General features: G+C 34.7%; 1 pseudogene; it reads left to right on the top strand.

The window, feature by feature from the left end:
• The first annotated feature begins 13,128 nt into the window (after positions 1-13,128).
• LOC132605028 (cytosolic sulfotransferase 12-like) lies at positions 13,129-14,210 on the top strand (annotated as a pseudogene).
• Positions 14,211-20,286: the final 6,076 nt, after the last annotated feature.

The following is a 20,286-nucleotide window of genomic DNA, read 5'->3' as shown; positions in this document are numbered from 1 at the left end:
GTGGCGTTACGGTGGCAGGATGGTGGAGGAAGTCTTGGAAGGAGAGAGAAGGATGAACAATAAGTAAAAATTAAAACTTGCAAAATTTAAGCCTTTCACGCACTTTTTCTAAGTTAATCACACAAACTTTGCCATCTCAGCAAAAAGTGCCTAATTGGAACAAAATTCGGGTAGTCTAAGTGCTCAATAGGAACACTCCTAAATTTAGGTGTCTGAGTGAAAGATTCTGCCCACCTCAGGAGGCTCCCGATGGGTTCAGCCTATCATTTATTGTGAGTTCATGGGTGATGGATTTTTTGTGCATACGATGTTCTACATTGTCTCTTTTAAGAAATTTTGGCTCCTTTAATCACATATATTGGGAGGTTGTACTCATAAGTGAAGTTACCATTGGGCTTTAGTTAATTGTTTGCTTACAAAATTTGGTGTTTATTAATTAAAACAAGCTTTTTCAAATTTTGGTTTTTGTTTAGAACAAATTTTTATTTGAAATTTTTTTATTCTTTACTTACAGATTTACTATTGTATCAAATATAATTTTGTTTTGAATTGATGTGCAAGTCCAACATCTTCAGAAAAGTGACACCAAGTGCGATTCAAGTGCGATTGCACAGATACGCAGGGGTATTTTTGTCTGAAAATTGTTCCCGTTTTAGAAAGTCTATAAATAGATTTTCTAGGGTTTGGACTCATTATTCTAGAGATTTTAAGTTGTCTTTTTGTGAAGCTCATTTATTATTGTTTGGTGGAGCTTTTAAGAGATTCTTTCACTTTTGTCATCTTCTCCATTCAATACTTTTGTAAGCTTTATGAATACACTTTTTACTATTGCTTTACTTTTAATGAATATTAGTGGCTAAACTCTTTGGCTAAGGTTGTGGGACCAAATGTGTTAGTTATGTGATTGGGGTTCATATTTATACTTCATTCATATGCTAATGATGTTTTCTATTAACTCTTCATGCTTTAATGTCATGTGATGGTGTACAACATTACTTGTGCCTTATTACCATTACTTTGCTTGGAAAAGAAAGTAGAGGTTAGGAAAAGAGTTAATAGCAACAATTTGGGTCATTAAATACATTTAATAACTTGAGCTAGGAATAAGAAAGCTAGTTGAGGCTAAATGGGTGTTCTCATATAAAACATTCTAGGGCTTGGAAAAGCCTAGGATGAAATTTACTAATTTGGTTGGAAAACTTTTAGCAAGATTCACGTGACCCTTGGTTTAATACATCTAGACATATGAATAAGTTGAATTGATACCCAAGCGCATTACTTTCCATTGGAAGCACAACCTTGGTCCCATTTACCAATAATTTACATCTTATAACCACTCTTAGTCTTTAATGAACAAACAACAACCCAACTCCTATTATATTCTCCTCTCCCTTGAAATATATACTAATAGTCAAGCGTTACACTTGATAAGTATATTTTTTCATTGTATTCTCTGTGGTATTCGACCCCAATCTCGTTGGGTTCTATATTTGATAACGACCGCTTACTCCTGATATTAAAAGTATAATTTGGGCGTATCAGTTTCCTTTGGTCTCAGCCGCCTATCTTTTTTGTGCAAGGTTGCATGCTTTATGTCACCTTCAAAAGCGTATTTAAAAGAGAGCTTGACGTGCAAAGAAAATTTTCATTATGAGATTCAGGTTATTTATCCCAAAGTTTTGAAAGAGTGTATCACTAACCTTATATAATGTAAGAGAACTCGCAAGGCCCACAATTATATTGATTAGTGCCTATAGATCATATTTGACCCGGTTTCTCACACACAAAAAAAAAAAAAAAAAACTCTTCTTAAATAATAGGCATCTAGGAAAGTTAATCTTCAGTTATCCATTTTTCTACCCTTTAGAAGAGCCAGTTTAGAGGCACTTTATCGTAGTCCGTTGGTGGGCTCAAAAAAAATTATGGGCCCACATATTTTAAATAATTACTAATATTTTAAAAAAGATTGTGGCCCACATATTTTAAACAACTACTAATATTTAAAAAAACAAATTGTGGCCCCATATTAAACACCAACCAGTAATAAAAAAAAAAAAAGTGGAACTCACCACATCCAAACTCACGGAAAAAAATAAAGTGGATCCCATATTAACAAACCCACATATTTTAAACAACTACTAATATTTAAAAAACAATGTGGGCCCCATATTAAACACCAACCAGTAATAAAAAAAAATGGAACCCACCACATCCAAACTCACAGGAAAAAAAAAGTGGATCCCATATTAACAAAATCAAGCAATATTAAAAAAAAAAAAAAAAGTGAATCTCATATTAAAAAAACAAACAATGTTAAAACAAAATGCTTAGAAAATCAAACAATTAAATCAATAATGATGGATTCATTGCCACATGCGTATCAACCCATTAGAGGGAGCAAATGGAATTATTGTACAACAACATACTTAAAATACAAAAGTGCTTAGAAAATCAAATAATTAAATCAATAATGATGGATTTATTGTCACATGCGTATCAACCCATTAGTGGGAGCAAATGAAATTATTATACAGCAACATACTTAAAATACTTTAAAAAAACAGTGTGGTCCCCATATTAAACACCAACCAATATTAAAAAATTCAAAAAAACACCAACCAATTAAGCATTTAAAAAAAAAGTGTGGTCCCCATATTAAACACCAACCAATATTAAAAAAAAAAAACACCAACCAATATTTTTTTTTTTTTAAAAAAGAAGTAAATAAAGTGGAACCCACCATCTCCAAACTCACGGGAAAAAAAAAAGTGGACTCCATATTAACAAAATCAAGCAATATAAAAAAAAAAGTAAATCCCATATTAAAAAAACAAACAATGTAAAAAAAAAGAGTGCAGACTTTGTATACGTAGCAAACACTAATATAATAAAGTTTTAGATACGAAGCACAAACTACAATGTTATATTAATCGTGTTTTGAACATAGTATCCCATATTGACAAAATCAAGCAATATAAAAAAAAAAGTGAATCCTATATTAAAAAAACAAACAATGTAAAAAAAAAAAAGTGCAGACTTTGTATTCATAGCAAACACTAATATAATAAAGTTTTAGATACGGAGCACGAACTATAATGCTATATTAATCGTGTTTTGAACATAATGTATATATATATATATATATATTATATGCATAAAAATAGTGCAAACTAATAATGTCCAAAAGGATGGGCCCCGTACTAAACAACACCAAGCAATATAAAAAAAAACTATATAAAGCATGGGTTTAGACCCATGCTTCGTCGTCCGTTGTCCCTTAAAAAAAAGGGGGGGGGGGGGGGGGGGGCATACTAAATAACACCGAGCAATAAAAAAAAAGGAAGAAAAAAATGAAACTCACCATCTCCAAACTCATGGGAAAAAAAAAGTGGACCCCATATTATCAAAATCAAGCAATATAAAAAAAAACAAAAGTGAACCCCATATTAAAAAAAATATAATGTTAAAAAAAAAAGTGCAGACTTTATATTCGTAGCAAACACTAATATAATAAAGTTTTAGATACGGAGCACAAACTACAATGTTATAGTAATCGTGTTTTGAACATAGTATATGTATATATATTATATGCATAAAAATAGTACAAACTAATAATGTCCAAAAAAAAAAAGTGCACCCCATAAAGGGTGGACCCCATACTAAACGACATCAAGCAATATAAAAAAAAAAAAAAAAAGTGGATCCCACCATCTCCAAACTCACAGTAAAAGAAAAAAGTGAACCTCATATTAACAAAATCAAGTAATACAAAAAAAAAAAAGTGAACCCCACATTAAAAAAAATAATGTCAAAAAAAAGTGCAGACTTTGTATTCGTAGTAAGTTTTAGATACTGAGTACAAACTACAATATTATATTAATCGTGTTTTGAACATATATATATATATATATATATATATATATATATATATATATATATATGCATAAAAATAGTGCAAATTAATAATGTCCAAAAAAAAAAAAGTGCACCCCCTATTAAAAAATCAAACAATATTCATGTAATTTTCAATGTATCTCATTAAGTCAATAATGATGAATTCATTACCACGTGTGTGTCAATCCATGAAATTGCTTTTCTTCAAAATGTTAAGTAGTCAAACCATACAATTTTTTTTTTTTATATTATCCTGAGATCTAATCTAGATATTAAACTATTGTATTTGCTATTCCGCCATGTCATTTATTTGTTATGTTTACTAAAATAAATATACTTAAAATATTTATATTTTAAAATAAGATAGAAATTAATTAATTTTTTATTTTTATTCTTACTCTAATAAATGTGAAAATAAATTAATGTCATAAAAAAATATATATCAAATGCAGATCAAATAATGAATAAGATAAATTAGTCAAATTATAATTCTAATCGACGTTTTCTTAAAAAAACATGCAAAAGACAACATGACAAGTAAAATGAGCTAAACCGGGAATATTTACTAAAAATTAAAAAATAGTATTTCTTCGTTTAAATAAAAAATCAATTTCTACTTTTTTTAATAATTTGAATTAGAATTGTCCAAATCAAAATTTGATAAAAAATAATAAGTATTTTACACCTTTAAATTAATCGAATTAAAATTTAAAGTAGCAACTGATGCTTAAATAGTGCTATTGTTTTATCTCAAAGAGAAGAAAATAGTTTCCTTTTAAACAAGTCTTCTCTTTTAAAAAATATTAATAAATTTGCCGATTTTGTGTTCATAGCAAACATTAATATAATAAAATTTTAGATACGGAGCACAAACTACAATGTTATATTAATCGTGTTTTGAACATAAGATATACTTTATATATATATATATTATCACTATTCAAAAATAATTATATACACATAAATGCACTATAATCTAAAGTGTTGGGCACGCGAGCATAGGCCGTCTAGTACATTGATGTAAATGATGTTGGTAATGATTTTTCATGTTTAAGATGTTTGAGCACTTAGGAGGAAGGGCATAATAATATTTCTCAAGCAAACTATGCTCATTTTTGAACCATACTTGGTAGTGTAATATTTAGCTATTTGTATGATATAACCTTTTGTCGTAAGCCCTGCACTGCAAGTATAGTATTTTATGTATAACTATTTACTCAAAGCTATATTGGTTTTATTATAAAATAATGCACTATATGATTTGGCATATAAGTGCAACACACGTGTCGAGAAACTAGTTTACTAAAATGTGTGAGGAATTACAAAGTCATAATAATTTTAATTAAGAATATTTTTATGAATTTTGAATTGTTAATATAAAATAACCTTTATTTAGTATTGTTGAAGTATAAATCTTGAATGTGTGATTTTTAAATCTTTTAGCTAGTGTCTGCAAGTGATACGTCCTCGTACATATGCCATTACCTAAAATTAATTTGGTTATCCGTTGAAAATATGTTTTTACTCTATTAATATTTTCAACTATTTTAAATAGAGTACTCAAAGAGTCTACATATAATAATTTTTTTGATATTTATCTAAAACTTCCAAAACACCAATTAATATATAGGTGATTTTCAAATATAAGATGAAAATTTGCAAACAATATTGATAGAAAGAACAAAATAACGCTATATAACCGTACAAAATAATAAAGTATATTTGTATTATTACTAATGAACTAAAACCAAAAGTTGATTATTAGTTGTTGGAAAACGTTTTTATGCTGAAAGCCATTTAAGGGATTATGTTTAGAACTAAATCTAAACAAACTAAAACTAAAAACGGATTATATTTAGAACTAAACCAAAAAATGAATTATGTTTAGAAGTTCCATTTCTTGAAAGATTCCCAAATTGGAAGTCTAGTTGTAAATTAAAAAGGAAAAGAATGAGAAACGCAAGGAAAAAGAAATTATAAAAAAAAGGGGGGGACAGGGCCAAAAAAGAAAGTCATTTAAGGATATGCTGAAAGTCGTAATAATTGAGCAAAAGTTGGTAACCTAGAGCCTGTTTGGATGGGCTTAAAAAAAGCAGCTTATAATTTATTTATTTTTTGGCTTATAATCTTATAAGCTGCTTTTTTAAGCTTATCCAAACATGCCAACTTATTTTTGGGGCTTATTTTAAGCACAAAATAGCTTATAAGTTGGCCAGTCAAACACTAAAAAAAAAACTAAAAACAGCTTATAGCGAACTCCTAAGTGTTATCAACTCTTATGTACTCCTTCTGTCTCAAAAAGATTGTCCTCCTTTTCTTTTTAATTTGTCCCAAAAAGATTATCCTCTTTCTATATTTAGAAACAATTTAACTTTATGAGATGATTTACAGCCACATAAATATCTAAGACTTGTTTTGGATCACACATTTCAAAAGTCTTCCTTTATTTTTTAAATTTTGTGCCAAATCAAAATAGGACAATCTTTTTGGAACAGAGGAAGAGTACTTAGTTTATAAATAAACTAGATGGCGTATGCCCGTGCGCAGATTATAGTGTATTTATATGTATGTAGTTGTGTTTGGGTGGTGATAATATATATATATATATAGACTGTGATCAAAACACGATTAATATAACATTGTAGTTTGTGCTCCGTATCCAAAACTTTATTATATTAGTGTTTGCTACGAATACAAAGTTTGCAAAAATTTATTAATACTTTTTAAAAGAGAAGACTTGTTTAAAAGAAAACTATTTTTCTCTCTTTGAGACAAAACAGTAGCAATATTTAAGCATCAGTTGATATTTTGAATTTTAATTCGATTAATTTAAAGGTGTAAAATATTCTATTGTTAATGTATGTAGATTGGACCTAAACAATACTTATTATTTTTTATCAAATTTTGATTTGGATAATTCTAATTCAAATTATTAAATTTATTTTACATGTTTAAAATGAAATAAAGTAGAAATTTTATTTTCTATTTAAACGAAGAATTACTATTTTTTAATTTTTGGTGAATATTCTTGGTTTAACTCATTTTACTTGTCATGTTGTGTTTTGCACGATTTTATAAGAAAACGTCAATTAGAATTATAATTTGACTAATTTACCTTATTTATTATTTGATCTCCATTCAATATTATTTTTTCTTTTACGACATTAATCTCTTTTTACATTTATTAGAGTAAGAATAAAAATGAAAAAGTAATTAAATTCTATCTTATTTTAAAATATAAATATTTTAAGTATATTTATTTTAGTAAACATAATAAATAAATGACATGGCGGAATAGGAAATACAACAGTTAAATATCTAGATTAGATCTCAGGCTAATATAAGAAAATAAAGGAAATTGTATGGTTTGACTACTTAACCTTTGAAGAAAAGCTATAATATAGGGTCCACGTTTTTGCTGTACAATAATTTCATTTGCTCTCACTAATGGGTTGATATGGATGTGGCAATGAATTCACCATTATTGACTTAATGGGGATACTTTGAGAATTATATAAATATTGTTTATTTTTTAATATGGGGTGCATTTTTTTTTTTTATATTGCTTAATTTTTTTAATATGGGGTTAATTTGTTTTTCACATTGGAGGTGGTGGGGTCCACTTTTTTTTTTTTTTTTTAGTTGGGGGTGGTTTCATTTGCTCTCACTAATGGGTTGATACGCATGTGACAATGAATCCATCATTATTGACTTAATAGGAATACTTTGGAAATTACATGAATATTGTTTGATTTTTTAATATGGGGTGCATTTTTTTTTAATACTTCTTGTATTTTTAATATGGGTTCCACTTTTGTTTTTATATTGTTTGATTTTTTTAATATGGGATCCACTTTTATTTTTACATGAGTTTGGAGGTGGCGGGGTCCACCCTTTTTTTTTTATATATATATTGCTTAATTAATTTAGTATGAGATTCACTTTTTTTTTTTTTTAAACATGAGTTGGTGGTGGATGACGAAACCACCCCCAACTCATGTTTCGATAATAATTAGATGGCGTATGCCCGTGCTGCGCACGGACCCAACACTTTGAATTATAGTGTATCTATGTGTATATAGTTGTGTTTGGGTAGTGATAATATATATATTTTATATTATTAATAAACATACATAAGTTTGCACTATATATATATATATATATATAAATATAATGTTCAAAACACGATTAATATAACATTGTAGTTTATGCTCCGTATCCAAAATTTTATTATATTAGTGTTTGCTACGAATACAAAGTTTGCAAAAATTTATTAATACATTTTAAAAGAGAGGACTTGTTTAAAAAGAAACTATTTTCCTCTCTTTGAGACAAAACAATAGCAATATTTAAGCATCAGTTGATACTTTGAATTTTAATTCAATTAATTTAACGGTGTAAAATATTCTATTTTTAATGTATGTAGATTGGACCTAAACAATACTTATTATATTTTATCAAATTTTAATTTGGATAATTCTAATTCAAATCATTAAATTAATTTTACATGTTTAAAACGAAACAAAGTAGAAATTTGATTTTCTATTTAAATGAAGAACTACTATTTTTTAATTTTTGGTGAATATTCTTGGTTTAGCTCATTTTACTTGTCATGTTGTCTTTTGCACCTTTTTTTTTAAAAGAAACGTCAATTAGAATTTGACTAATTTACCTTATTTATTATTTGATCTTCATTTAATATTATTTTTTCTTTTACGACATTAATCTCTTTTCACATTTATTAGAGTAAGAATAAAAATGAAAAAGTAATTAAATTCTATCTTATTTTAAAATATAAATATTTTAAGTATATTTATTTTAGTAAACATAATAAATAAATGACATGGCGGAATAGCAAATACAACAATTAAATATCTAGATTAGATCTCACGCTAATAATTAGAAAAGAAAAGAAATTGTATGGTTTGGTTACTTAACCTTTTAAAGAAAAGCAATAATATGGGGTCCATGTTTTTTACTATACAATAATTTCATTTGCTCCCACTAATGGGTTGATACGCATGTGGCAATGAATCCACCATTATTGACTTAATGCGGATACTTTGGGAATTATATGAATATTGTTTAATTTTTTAATATAGGGTGTACTTTTTTTTTATATTACTTGTTTTTTAATATGGGATCCACTTTTTTATTTTATTTTTTATATTGCTTGATTTTTTTAACATGGGGTACACTTTTTTTTTTTACATGAGTTGGAGGTGGACGACGAAACTACCCCCAACTCATGCTTCTAATATATATATATTACTATTATAGAGACCGTTTATATTTCACCTTCTTGATGTTATTCCTTATTATTGGTGTTAGACGTATGGTATAAGTTTTAATTTTTTTTGTTTTATGACTTCTTTAGTAATTTTTGTGTTCAATTTAAATCGTTATTTATTTTTTCTCGAACTTCTCTTCTTTACATTTTCTCTAAGCGTACTTTTACTATTTTTTAAACTTATTATCATTATTTAAATATCCTATTTTTTCTGTTGCAATTGTCTCCTACTTCTCCACACGGACCCCACCTTAATTTTTTTCAATTTCTACTATGAAAGAGTGGGCCCCACCTTAATTTTTTTTTTCCTAGCAATTGTCTCCTACTTCTTCACGTGAATCCCATCTTATTTTTTTATTTTATTTTTTGCAATTGTCTCCTAATTCTTCATGCGAACCCCACCTTAATTTTTTTAATCTCTACTATTATGGAAGAGTGGGCCCATCTTATTTTTTATTTTATTTTTTTTACAATTTTTCTTTCATAAAATAAGATTGGGCCCACTCTTTTTTTTATTTTTTATAGAGACTGATGACGAAGGATGGATTTAAACTTATGCTTCTCTATAGTTAAAATAGAAAAGAAATATCTTTTGCTTAACCAAAAAAAAGTAGCATAAGGACATGCCACGCGGCAATAAACAGCCAAACAACTTTTGATATAGATCAGAAAGTGACACAAAGTAGAAGAAACCGGTATATCAGAATGACACAAGCATGACATATTTCAAAGCAGAGATGTCAAAGACGACCTCTCTGTTTCAGCTACGTGTCCCGCACTTCTGATATAGCCCTCTCTTGTATATTTGAATCCATAAAGTAAATCGGAGGAAACATGTGTAACTTTAATAACCTAGGAAAGTTAAGATCAGTACTGGCCTCATCTTGTTTATATAGTCACTGTCATGTGCAAAAAAAGTAAAGTAGAAAATACTGCTCCTCTTTATAATAAAGTCATACACATAAATGATTAAACTATCCATTATCAGACATGTGAATGAACATTCCTCTTTAGCCTTCATGAATATTCCTCTTTAGCCATCATTATATTTTATGTATTGATGGAATAATAAATACCTTTTTAATCAAGTTACTTATTGTGTAAAATAACAATATACCCAATATAATCCCACCAAATAAGGTGTGAGAAGAGTAGAACGTACGCAGACTTTATCCTTACCTTATAGTGGAAAGATGCTATTTTTAATAGACCCCTGACTCACGAAGAAAAGTTACTTATTGTGTAATTATAGGTAAATATCTTATGATAAATATTAATTGATAATCTGGTAAAAATGATAATTAATCTACTTTTATAGGTTAAAATTTATACGACAACAACATACCAAGTGAAATCTCACAAAGTGGAGTCTGAGGAGGGTAGAGTGTATGCAAATCTTACTCCTACCTTGAGAGATAGAGCGGTTGTTTCCGGTAGACCTTCAACATAAGGACATGCAATTTAAAGCAGTATAAAAAGTCATCGCAAAATACTTTAAAAAACATGATAAAGCTATTTGAAAAAAGTAGCAGTAACTACCACAAATGAATACGATAATCGAAGCACAAGAAACAACAAATAATCGCAGAAATCGAAGGACCATAAACTACACGAGATAAGGGTGTCAAGTGGGCCGGGCCAGCAGGGACCCGGCCCGGTAAACCCGGCCCACCACCGGCCCGGCCCAAGCCCACTAAGAGGTGTAAGGGGCTGAGCTAGGTGGGTTTTATTAGGGGGCTGGACCGGACAAGGTGGACAACCCACCAGCCCGGCCCACCAGCAGCCCGGGTGATGGCCCACCGGGGCACCGGCCCGGCCCGACCCACTTCAAATAAAAAAAAAAAAGATAAGTACTACATTTATTACTAATAATAAGTATTTTAAAAACGTTGTATCCCAATAAAATAGTTGTAGCTATAATTGTGGGATTCTTAAAATTTTGGAAGCAAATATATGAAATATTTATTAATTATTCAAACCATAGTTAGAATCTTACTTTGGTTAATTAAAACTTAACCTTTAATTTTAACTCATGTAATGTGTCTCTTATTCAAGTAAGAACTTGGGGAAAATGGAGACAATGAAAATGGAGAGGAGTTGGATCCGTTAATATTTAATTGCTACTAAATGAAAACTAATTAGCTCTTTTTTAAAATAAAAAAAATTAGTGGTCACTGGTCAGCTGAGCCCCACAGAATTAATAAAGTGGGCAGTGACCTTTTCCATCGTTTGAAAACTAGTTAGCTCTTCCTTTGTTTTTTTTTTCAATTAATAATGGGAAGGTGGGCCCCAAAGAATTAACAAAGTGGCCAAGTGACCGTTGCCAACGGAAAGATTGGCAATTCAACCGTTGGCCAAAAAAGGACCCCTCAACCCCTTAAAACTATTTTTGACCTTTAAGTTTAAAAAATTATAGTTTAACCCATTTTTCACCTATAAATACCTCATACATTTCATCATTTTTTACCACAATCCTCTTATTTTATCTCACTTTCCCTCTTAGTATTCAGCAATTTCTATAATTTTAGTATTCTACTTTAATTGTTTTTGCAAACTTGCAATTAACAAGATCAAGTGGAAGGCTTCAAGTATTCAATTCATCAATTTACGATCACGTTGTTATTTCGTTATCTCCGAGAATTTGGTACCTTCGTTCCATTTCTTACTTTTATTTAGTACTTTAATTCTTGCATTTTAATTTTAATTTTCGTTATTTTAATTTGCATAATGGAACCACTAAAAAGAATCGGTAAAGCTTTTTGTCCTGGTGGTAGTAGTAGCGGTAAGAAAACATCCGGTAGTGGTAGTGGTAGTGGTAGGGGTAGTACTAGCGCTAGAAATTATACTCGTGTTCTGCAAGCACCACCTAGTGAAATAGGCGACATAGGTGTGGGTGCACATGATATGAATTATATAGAATTACAAGAAACGTACGGTATAGAAGATGAGAATGAAGTTGAGATACAAGTAGACGATGATGATAATGACAATAATACACCCACTAGTCTCGCTAATGATATTGCTCAGTCTCGAACTGAGGCTCAGGTCGTCCTCCACTGCCTGAAGGAGCCCGAAAAAAAACTAGCGCCCGGTATATTATTATACAATATATAATAATATAAACTATTAGTTATATATATATATATATATATATATATATATATATATATATATATATATATATTATATTAATAAAATCTTATTAGTTTCAAATATTTTATATATAATAATAATTAAATATTTTTTAGCGTATTGAAATGTCTCCGCCGATGATGGAGGTGTGACAATCTGCACATGACATTAGGACTTAGGATCAGATGAGATAATTAAATTAAGAACTTTGGTTTAGTATCAAAACTCATGTGCATTGTTCCCATTTAGTTCTCATTTAGATGAGTAGGAAATTTAGAGAAAGAGGAGAGTAGGGAATTGTGAGATAATATGGAGAGGAATGAATGGTATTTATAGATTGAAAATACGGCCAAAGTATAATTTAAGGAACTTGATGGTTAAAATAAAGTTGATAACAACTAGATTTTAAAGTATCAAACTTGATAAATTTTAGTATTAGAATTTTTTTTTAAATAATTAAAATCTGGCTCGGCCCACTAACTAAAACCCGACCCGGCCCACTAACTAAAACCTGGCCCGGCCCACTAACGGGCCCGGTTAGACCGAGGTGTAGCCCTATCCGAGGTGGGCTGGGCCGGACACCCTTTCCCTCTCCAAGCCCGGCCCCCAGCCCGACCCGGCCCATTGTGGCCCACGTTAAAATGGCCCGGCCCGGTCCACTTGACACCCATAACACGAGATAGGTTAAAATTCATAATTAGCATAAAAATCATTTTACGGTTTCAATGTTGTAACATAAACTCCTCTATATATACCCTCGTGAGCAAACCTTGATCACACAAACTAAAAGAAAACACTCAATCCTCAAAACCATGACAACATCTCAAACTTCCCACCACCTCCTCCCAAATATTTACAAGAGGATGAACTAAGTGAAGAGTGTAAGAAATTGATCTCTACCTTACCAAAAGAAAGAGGATGGCTTGCATCACATATCTACAATTATCAAGGTTTTTGGACATCACCAAAATTACTTTAAAATGTGATTGCATGTCAACAACTATTTCAAGCTCAAGATAGTGATATCATCCTTGTTACAACCCCTAAATCAGGAACCACTTGGTTAAAATCGCTTTTATTTGCTCTAATGAGTTGAATAAAATATCCTTTTTCAAAAAAAAAATTCACCCTTTATTTATCAAGAACCCTCATGATCTTGTTCCGTTCTTGGAGATTAAACTCTATGCTGATGGACAAGTCCCTGATTTTTCATCCTTCACTTCACCTAGACTCTTTTCAACTCATTTGCCCTATGCTTCATTGCCAAAATATATACATAATTCAAGAACCAAACTTGTTTACTTATGTAGGAATCCTAGGGACACTTTTATTTCTATGTGGTATTTCACAAATAGTATAAGACTTGATTACACAGATACCAATTCTATTGAAGAAATGTTTGATCTATTTTATAACGGTGTGAGCGCTTATGGTCCGTTTTTGAGTCACGTGTTGGATTATTGGAAAGAAAGCATAGAAAAGTCTAACAAGGTGCTTTTCTTGATGTATGAAGAAATCAAAGAGCAACCCAAGATTCAGCTTAAACGCTTAGCTGAATTCTTGGAATGTCCATTTTCTATAGAGGAAGAAAATTGTGGAGTGGTGGATGAAATACTAAACATGTGTAGCTTTAAGAATTTGAGCAATTTGGAGGTTAACAAGAATGGAAATTGTCAACTAGAGAGGAAAACAAAGCATACTTTCATCGAGGTGAAGTTGGAGATTGGAAGAATTACTTCACTATAGAGATGAGTGAGAAACTCAATCATGTTATTGAGGAAAAGTTTCAAGGGTATGGATTAAGATTTTTGTACAATTGATCTAGCATCAATATGTTTTATGCCAATTTATATACTGGTTGGAGTCCTGCCTAACTCCTCCGTCATAAGGACGATTCTCTTGGAAATCAAATGTTTTATATGCAATTATTTGTTTTGAAAATCAATATTGGAATATTTTTGTTTGAGACCAATGTAGCAAGAGCAGACAAGAGAATTAGTTCTACTGTAGTCTTGGTACTATTTTAGATGTTCTTTACTCAAATTAATTGATTACTCAACTATTGAAAATTATATAATAAAATCATTTTTCTTATTTAGTCACAGAAAAAATCACATTTTCTATAGTTATTTCACACCAAATCCGTGGAGTACTAAAACTACTGTTGCGTCCAAACGCACACGCAAGTGTACACAGTCGTACAAGTAATATAGTGATTATATAGAATCGAATGTCGAACCCACAGAGACTTATGGCCAATACTTTCACGAAAATAAACTATTGCTACTAATTATGCAAGTAAAGAATAAAAGCGTTGGTTGTTTTGTAAACTAATGCTATAATGTAAGTAACTAATGATGTCACCAGAATTTGTGCTAAGAACGTATTTGAGTACTGCTTTTATCAAGATTTTAGAAGTATTTCAGGGTCGTGGTTGGCTCACCAATCCTATTGAGTCGTTCAAGTATTACACTTTAGCAACTTTATTCACAATTGTCAATTAACCGGATTATTAATCTCGTAGTGTTCTCCCGAACCAGTACTCGCCAATTCAAGATAACTCGCCTCCTATATTCCTATGGAATACCTATCAAGAATGCAATAAAAGCACGGCATGAAATTGATTGTGGTAACTAAGTATATTCTTATCCTAGTCACAAATCCTAGCCCAACTATAGGGATATTCAGATCACAATCTCGTTACTTCTTCTCCACATTAACAACGTCTTTCCCAAGCACGTGTATCAATGAGTAAATAGAACTCAACTGTTGCGCAGACAATCAAGAAATTAAGTACAAAAGTAAAAAAGCAATTGCATACGAACAAGCTACTAAGATTGAAATACTTGTCAAACATCAATAATCATGGCTAAGCCACAACCCCAGAATTACGGTGTTTAGTTATACATGATTCGAGAATGAAAGCAAGAATTCATGATTAACATAGGGTTTCGATCTAAGAAAAAAATAATAAAAAAGGAATAAAACCTAGAAAGAGTTTCACAAGCCTCAAAATTCGTCCAAGCCGTCTTTCTAATGTTAAAAACGACTATTTATACGCTAGGGTAAATATAAGATAAGTTGGCCCAATCCCGATTCAAGTAGGATAACTGACGCCGCTTGTGCGCTGGCTATGCGCCGCATGGCCAGCACATAGTCTCCTCTGTGTGTTACTTGTGCGGCGCATGGCCAATACATGACTTGTCTGAGATTCAGAGATGGGGTTTTTGTGCGCTGGCTGTGCGACGCATGGCTAGCGCATGAGACCCTGCAGTGGTTGGATTCTGCCTTCAAGTGTTGGAACTTCCTTCCCAACATTCAATCAATCGTGCAAAGCCTCGGAATCAACCAAAAATTGCTCGGAATACCCTCCATTGGTCCTTGTTGTACCTATTCATACAAGCATACCCAAAATAAGCTCCTATAAAACAATTTTCATTTAAAACTGCGATTAAAGTACTAAGAAGTGAAATGCAAATGACATTAAATCAGATATTTGTGCCAAATATCAACTAGTATCCGGAAGAAGACAACAACACTCGTCGATTACCATTTCAATCAAAATTAAGCTTCAAAGTGGTTAAATTCACTCTCATTGCTTGAATTGTTTTAAATTTATAACCCAATGCATCCTTCAAATTTTGTTCTCCTCTTCTAATTAAGAGAATTAGGACGAAATGTGTTTTTCTTTTTTATCTGGGTGTGAAAATACTGGCAAAAAGAGTGAATGATTTTGTTGTTAGCCATTTGAATCTACTACGTGCATAGCTTTTGAAGAGAAGATAAAGAAGGGTGTTTGCTTGCAGTGAGAAGAAGGGCAGAGGAGAGAGAATGTGGTAACCATAGTTACTGTTCTTAGGTTAATAAATTGAATCTGGTCTATTGGATAATTAATGGCGCACGCTGTCATGGGTGGCTTTACCGCCATGCCCAATGACCCCTTGGTCGCACCCCATGGCCCCAGTGTCATGGACGACCCCATGGTCTCGGTCGCACCAAGCGACAAGAACGCCTATGCCAATGTCGCCCCATCGCTTGCTCATGACCGAGCCCACTAGCCGGCAGTGCCCAAAGCGCCCATCAGCAAGCAGCGCCCTCAACGCTTGCCTGCAGTCAGCGCCCATGTGCCCATGCCAGGCAGCCCGCGCGCAGTGCCCGACCTTCTACACCCCAGCGCGCCCGATGCCAGCGCCTGCACGCGCACGACAGTGCCAGTGCCCCAGCGCCCGCGCACGACAGCCTGCGCCCACGCGCGCCCTACCGTGCCAACACCCCGGTGCGCACGGCAGTGCCACGATCCGAAGATGCTGTAATGGACCTGCTCTAGTTTAGGTCACTTTTGATGTAAATATAGAGTAGTTTACTTCATGTTCTTGTATTATGATTCTCTAGCTTTTTTATGTCTACTCCTGTAACCTGGGTTATTTTTTTTAAAGCATTATTAGGGGGGATATAGTCGGTGAAATAAAAAAGCATTCAAATATTCTGCAAAGGTGTTCTCTCCCCCTCGAACACCCCAGCTCTCTTATAATCAATTCTCTGTTAATACAAGCAAGCATTTTCGTTTGCAATTCTCTCATTGCAATTGTTGACGACACGGTTTTCCTACACGGCACTGACAGTCTAGTCTAGCGTGTAGAGGGGACCTCAGGTTGGCGGATAGTGATCACACGGAAGTCGGATTACTTAGCCTTACGTCGCCCTTCTAAACATCTCAAGAAGGCGCCGCGTAACAGTTGGTATCAAAGCCAAGTTTTGGATTGGCTAGCAAACGAAGGAAAAAGTTTTGACGGGTTTTGTCACCAGCCATGGTGAGGACTCAAGGGGAACGTATAACGGACCTCGAAGCAGCTGTCGAGGGACTGAGACAGCTAAATGATACTGTGCCCGTTCTGAGGGCCAGTATGGTTGAAAGGATGGATGACCTGGACCGTAAAACAACGACGGCTAGCAACGACATCGTGCACATGAGTCGTGATTTTGAGGGAACACGACTGATTGTGGAGGAATTGCGACAAGGAAGGACTGAGGATGCAGCTAACATAGTTGCAATGCAACAAACTATTGATCAGTTGACGGGCCAGCTTAATATCTTTCAAGCGGCCCTAAATGGAGTACTCCGAGGAGAAGGAAATCAGGGTGGGGGCGCTGGGAATCATGCGCTTGCGCCCCAGAAAATCAAGATACCGGAGCCAAAGGCCTACCACGGGGCTCGAAATGCCAAGGAAGTTGAAAATTTCATTTTTGACGTTGAACAATACTTTGAGGCCGTGGGGGAGTTGGAGGAACCAAAGAAGGTAGCAACTGCTACCATGTATTTGCAAGGCGATGCTAAGCTTTGGTGGCGGGTAAAGTTTGAAGCCATCAGGGCCGGGGAAGAGAATCTAATGACATGGGAGGAACTAAAGGCGGCTATCCGCTTGCAATTCTTTCTAGAAAATGTCGAGTACAATGCGCGCAGGAAGCTCAGGGAGGTGCGCCAGACCAAGCCAGTTAGGGATTATGTGCGTGAGTATTCCACACTCATGCTGAGTATTCGGGACATGAGTGAGAAAGAGAATATTTTCACGTTCATGGAAGGACTGAAGCCTTATGCCCGCGCAGAGCTGCAAAGGCAACGGGTGGACACAGTGACAAGGGCCATGCAAGCTGCTGAGTGCCTTGTCGACTATCAGGTGGAGCCTCGAAAGGACAAGCCACAACAACCTCCTAGGGGAGGGAATATAAGAGGAGGCCAACACAACAACTATAACAACAACAACAGGGGTGGCCCTAGTAGAAGTGGGGGAGACCGAGGGTCCAACCAATCTAGGGCCTCCTCGTCTGGCAGTGTGAGTGTTGCGTCTCCAAATAAAAATCGTGGGAAAACGCCCTATGTTCCAAAGGGCAGATGTTTCGAGTGCGGTGGACCGCATATGAGGGCTGATTGTCCTTAGGTTAGAAAGTTGAATGCTGCCCAGCAGAGCCAGGCAGAGGAGGAAATCGAAGAAATAGAGGAAATAGAGGAACCCATGGGTTCCTTCACTCAATTTCTCAATGCCATATGTCAGGAAGAGGGCGAGTCTAGTGCCAGCCTTCGCAAGAAGAAAGATCCTACTCCTGCTGCCACAAAGAAGGCCCCAAAGGAGAAACTCCAACGCTACGTTAGCAAAAGCAAAACTTTGATGTTCGTTGATATGCGAGTGAATGGTAAGCCCGTTAGGGCCATGGTGGACACAGGTGCTACCCACAACTATCTAGCTTCCACTGAGGTGGAGTATTTTGGTCTTGTTGTAGAGAAAGGCCGGGGTCGCGTCAAAGCAATCAACTCTCCTGCCATACCAGTTGGGGGAGCGTCAAAGGGAGTGTCGTTCAAGTTGAGTTCTCTAGAGGGAAAGATGAATATGTCCATTATCATCATGGACGACTTCAAGATGATACTGGGATTGGAATTCATGAGGGAAAATTATTTCATCCCATTTCCATTTGCGGATGCACTGTTGGTGTTGGGAATAAATGGGGCCAAGACTTGCCTCATCCCTGCGCTACCAGGAAAGATGAAGGACGGGATCATCTCAGCATTTCAATTGAACAAGGGGGTCAAGAGACAAGAACACACGTTCTTGGCTACCTTGTGTATTGAGGATATGGAGCGTTCTTCTGGCCCTATGCCTATGGTCGTGAAGAAGCTCCTGAAGGAGTTCGAAGACGTGATGCCACAGGAGCTACCAAAGCGCTTGCCGCTAAGGAGGAACGTGGATCATGAGATCGAGCTGGTGCCGGGTGCGAAGCCACCTGCTTGTGCACCTTACAGAATGTCACAACCCGAGCTCACCGAGCTTCGGAGGCAATTGACGGAAATGTTGGACGCATGGATTATAGTGCCATCAAAATCTCCGTATGGTTCACCAGTGTTGTTCCAAAAGAAGCATGATGGTACCTTAAGGCTCTGTGTTGATTATCGAGCCCTAAACAAGATCACGGTGAAGAACAAGTACCTATCCCACTGATGGCGGATCTATTTGACAAGTTGGGGGGTGCAACGGTGTTTACAAAAATTGATCTTAAGACAGGGTATTGGCAAGTGAGGATTGCCGAGGGTGATGAACAGAAAACGACCTGCATGACACGATATGGGTCGTTTGACTTCTTGGTCATGCCATTTGGCTTGACGAATGCTCCTGCCACGTTTTGCACTTTGATGAACTAGGTATTCCGCGAATATATCGATGAATTTGTGGTGGTCTACCTGGATGACATTGTAATCTTTAGCAAGACATTGGCGGAACATCTTGGGCACCTGCGGAAGGTGTTGACTCGGCTAAGGGAGCACGAATTATATGTGAAGCTGTCTAAGTGCTCCTTTGCCCAGAAACAGATTGACTTTCTTGGTCACGTCATTGAAGAGGGGCGGATCAAGATGGACCAGCAGAAAATTCAGGCGATTGCGGACTGGCCGCCACCCAAGGATATTCATGGCTTGAGGTCATTCCTTGGTTTGTGCAATTTCTACCGCCGGTTCGTGAAAGGTTACTCGCTCATTGCTGTGCCGTTGACAGAACTGTTGAAGAAGGTCACGCCGTGGGATTGGTCTCCCAGGCGCCAGGAGGCCTTTGATTTGCTGAAGAGGGCTATGTCTAGTAGCCCAGTCCTGGCCCTTCCTGATATGGCCAGGCCTTTTGAACTACAGACTGATGCCTCAGACTTCGCCTTAGGTGGGGTGTTGTTGCAAGATGGGCACCCGGTTGCTTATGAGAGCCGGAAACTAAAGGATGCAGAGCGTCGCTATGCTGCCTACGAGAAAGAGCTATTGGCTGTCGTCCATTGCCTACGCCTTTGGAGGCACTACTTGTTGGGGACCCCATTCGTTGTGAAGATGGAAAACACGGCTGTCAGTCATTTCATGACCCAGCTAAAGCTGAACGGGCGACAGGCCAGATGGCAGGAACTTCTCGCAGAGTTCAACTTTAACTTGGAATACAAAAGCGGGA

Source organism: Lycium barbarum, chromosome 8 (assembly GCF_019175385.1).
Source record: "Lycium barbarum isolate Lr01 chromosome 8, ASM1917538v2, whole genome shotgun sequence".
NCBI classification, from domain to species: Eukaryota; Viridiplantae; Streptophyta; class Magnoliopsida; order Solanales; family Solanaceae; genus Lycium; species Lycium barbarum.
This window is presented reverse-complemented; position numbering and strand designations above follow the sequence as displayed.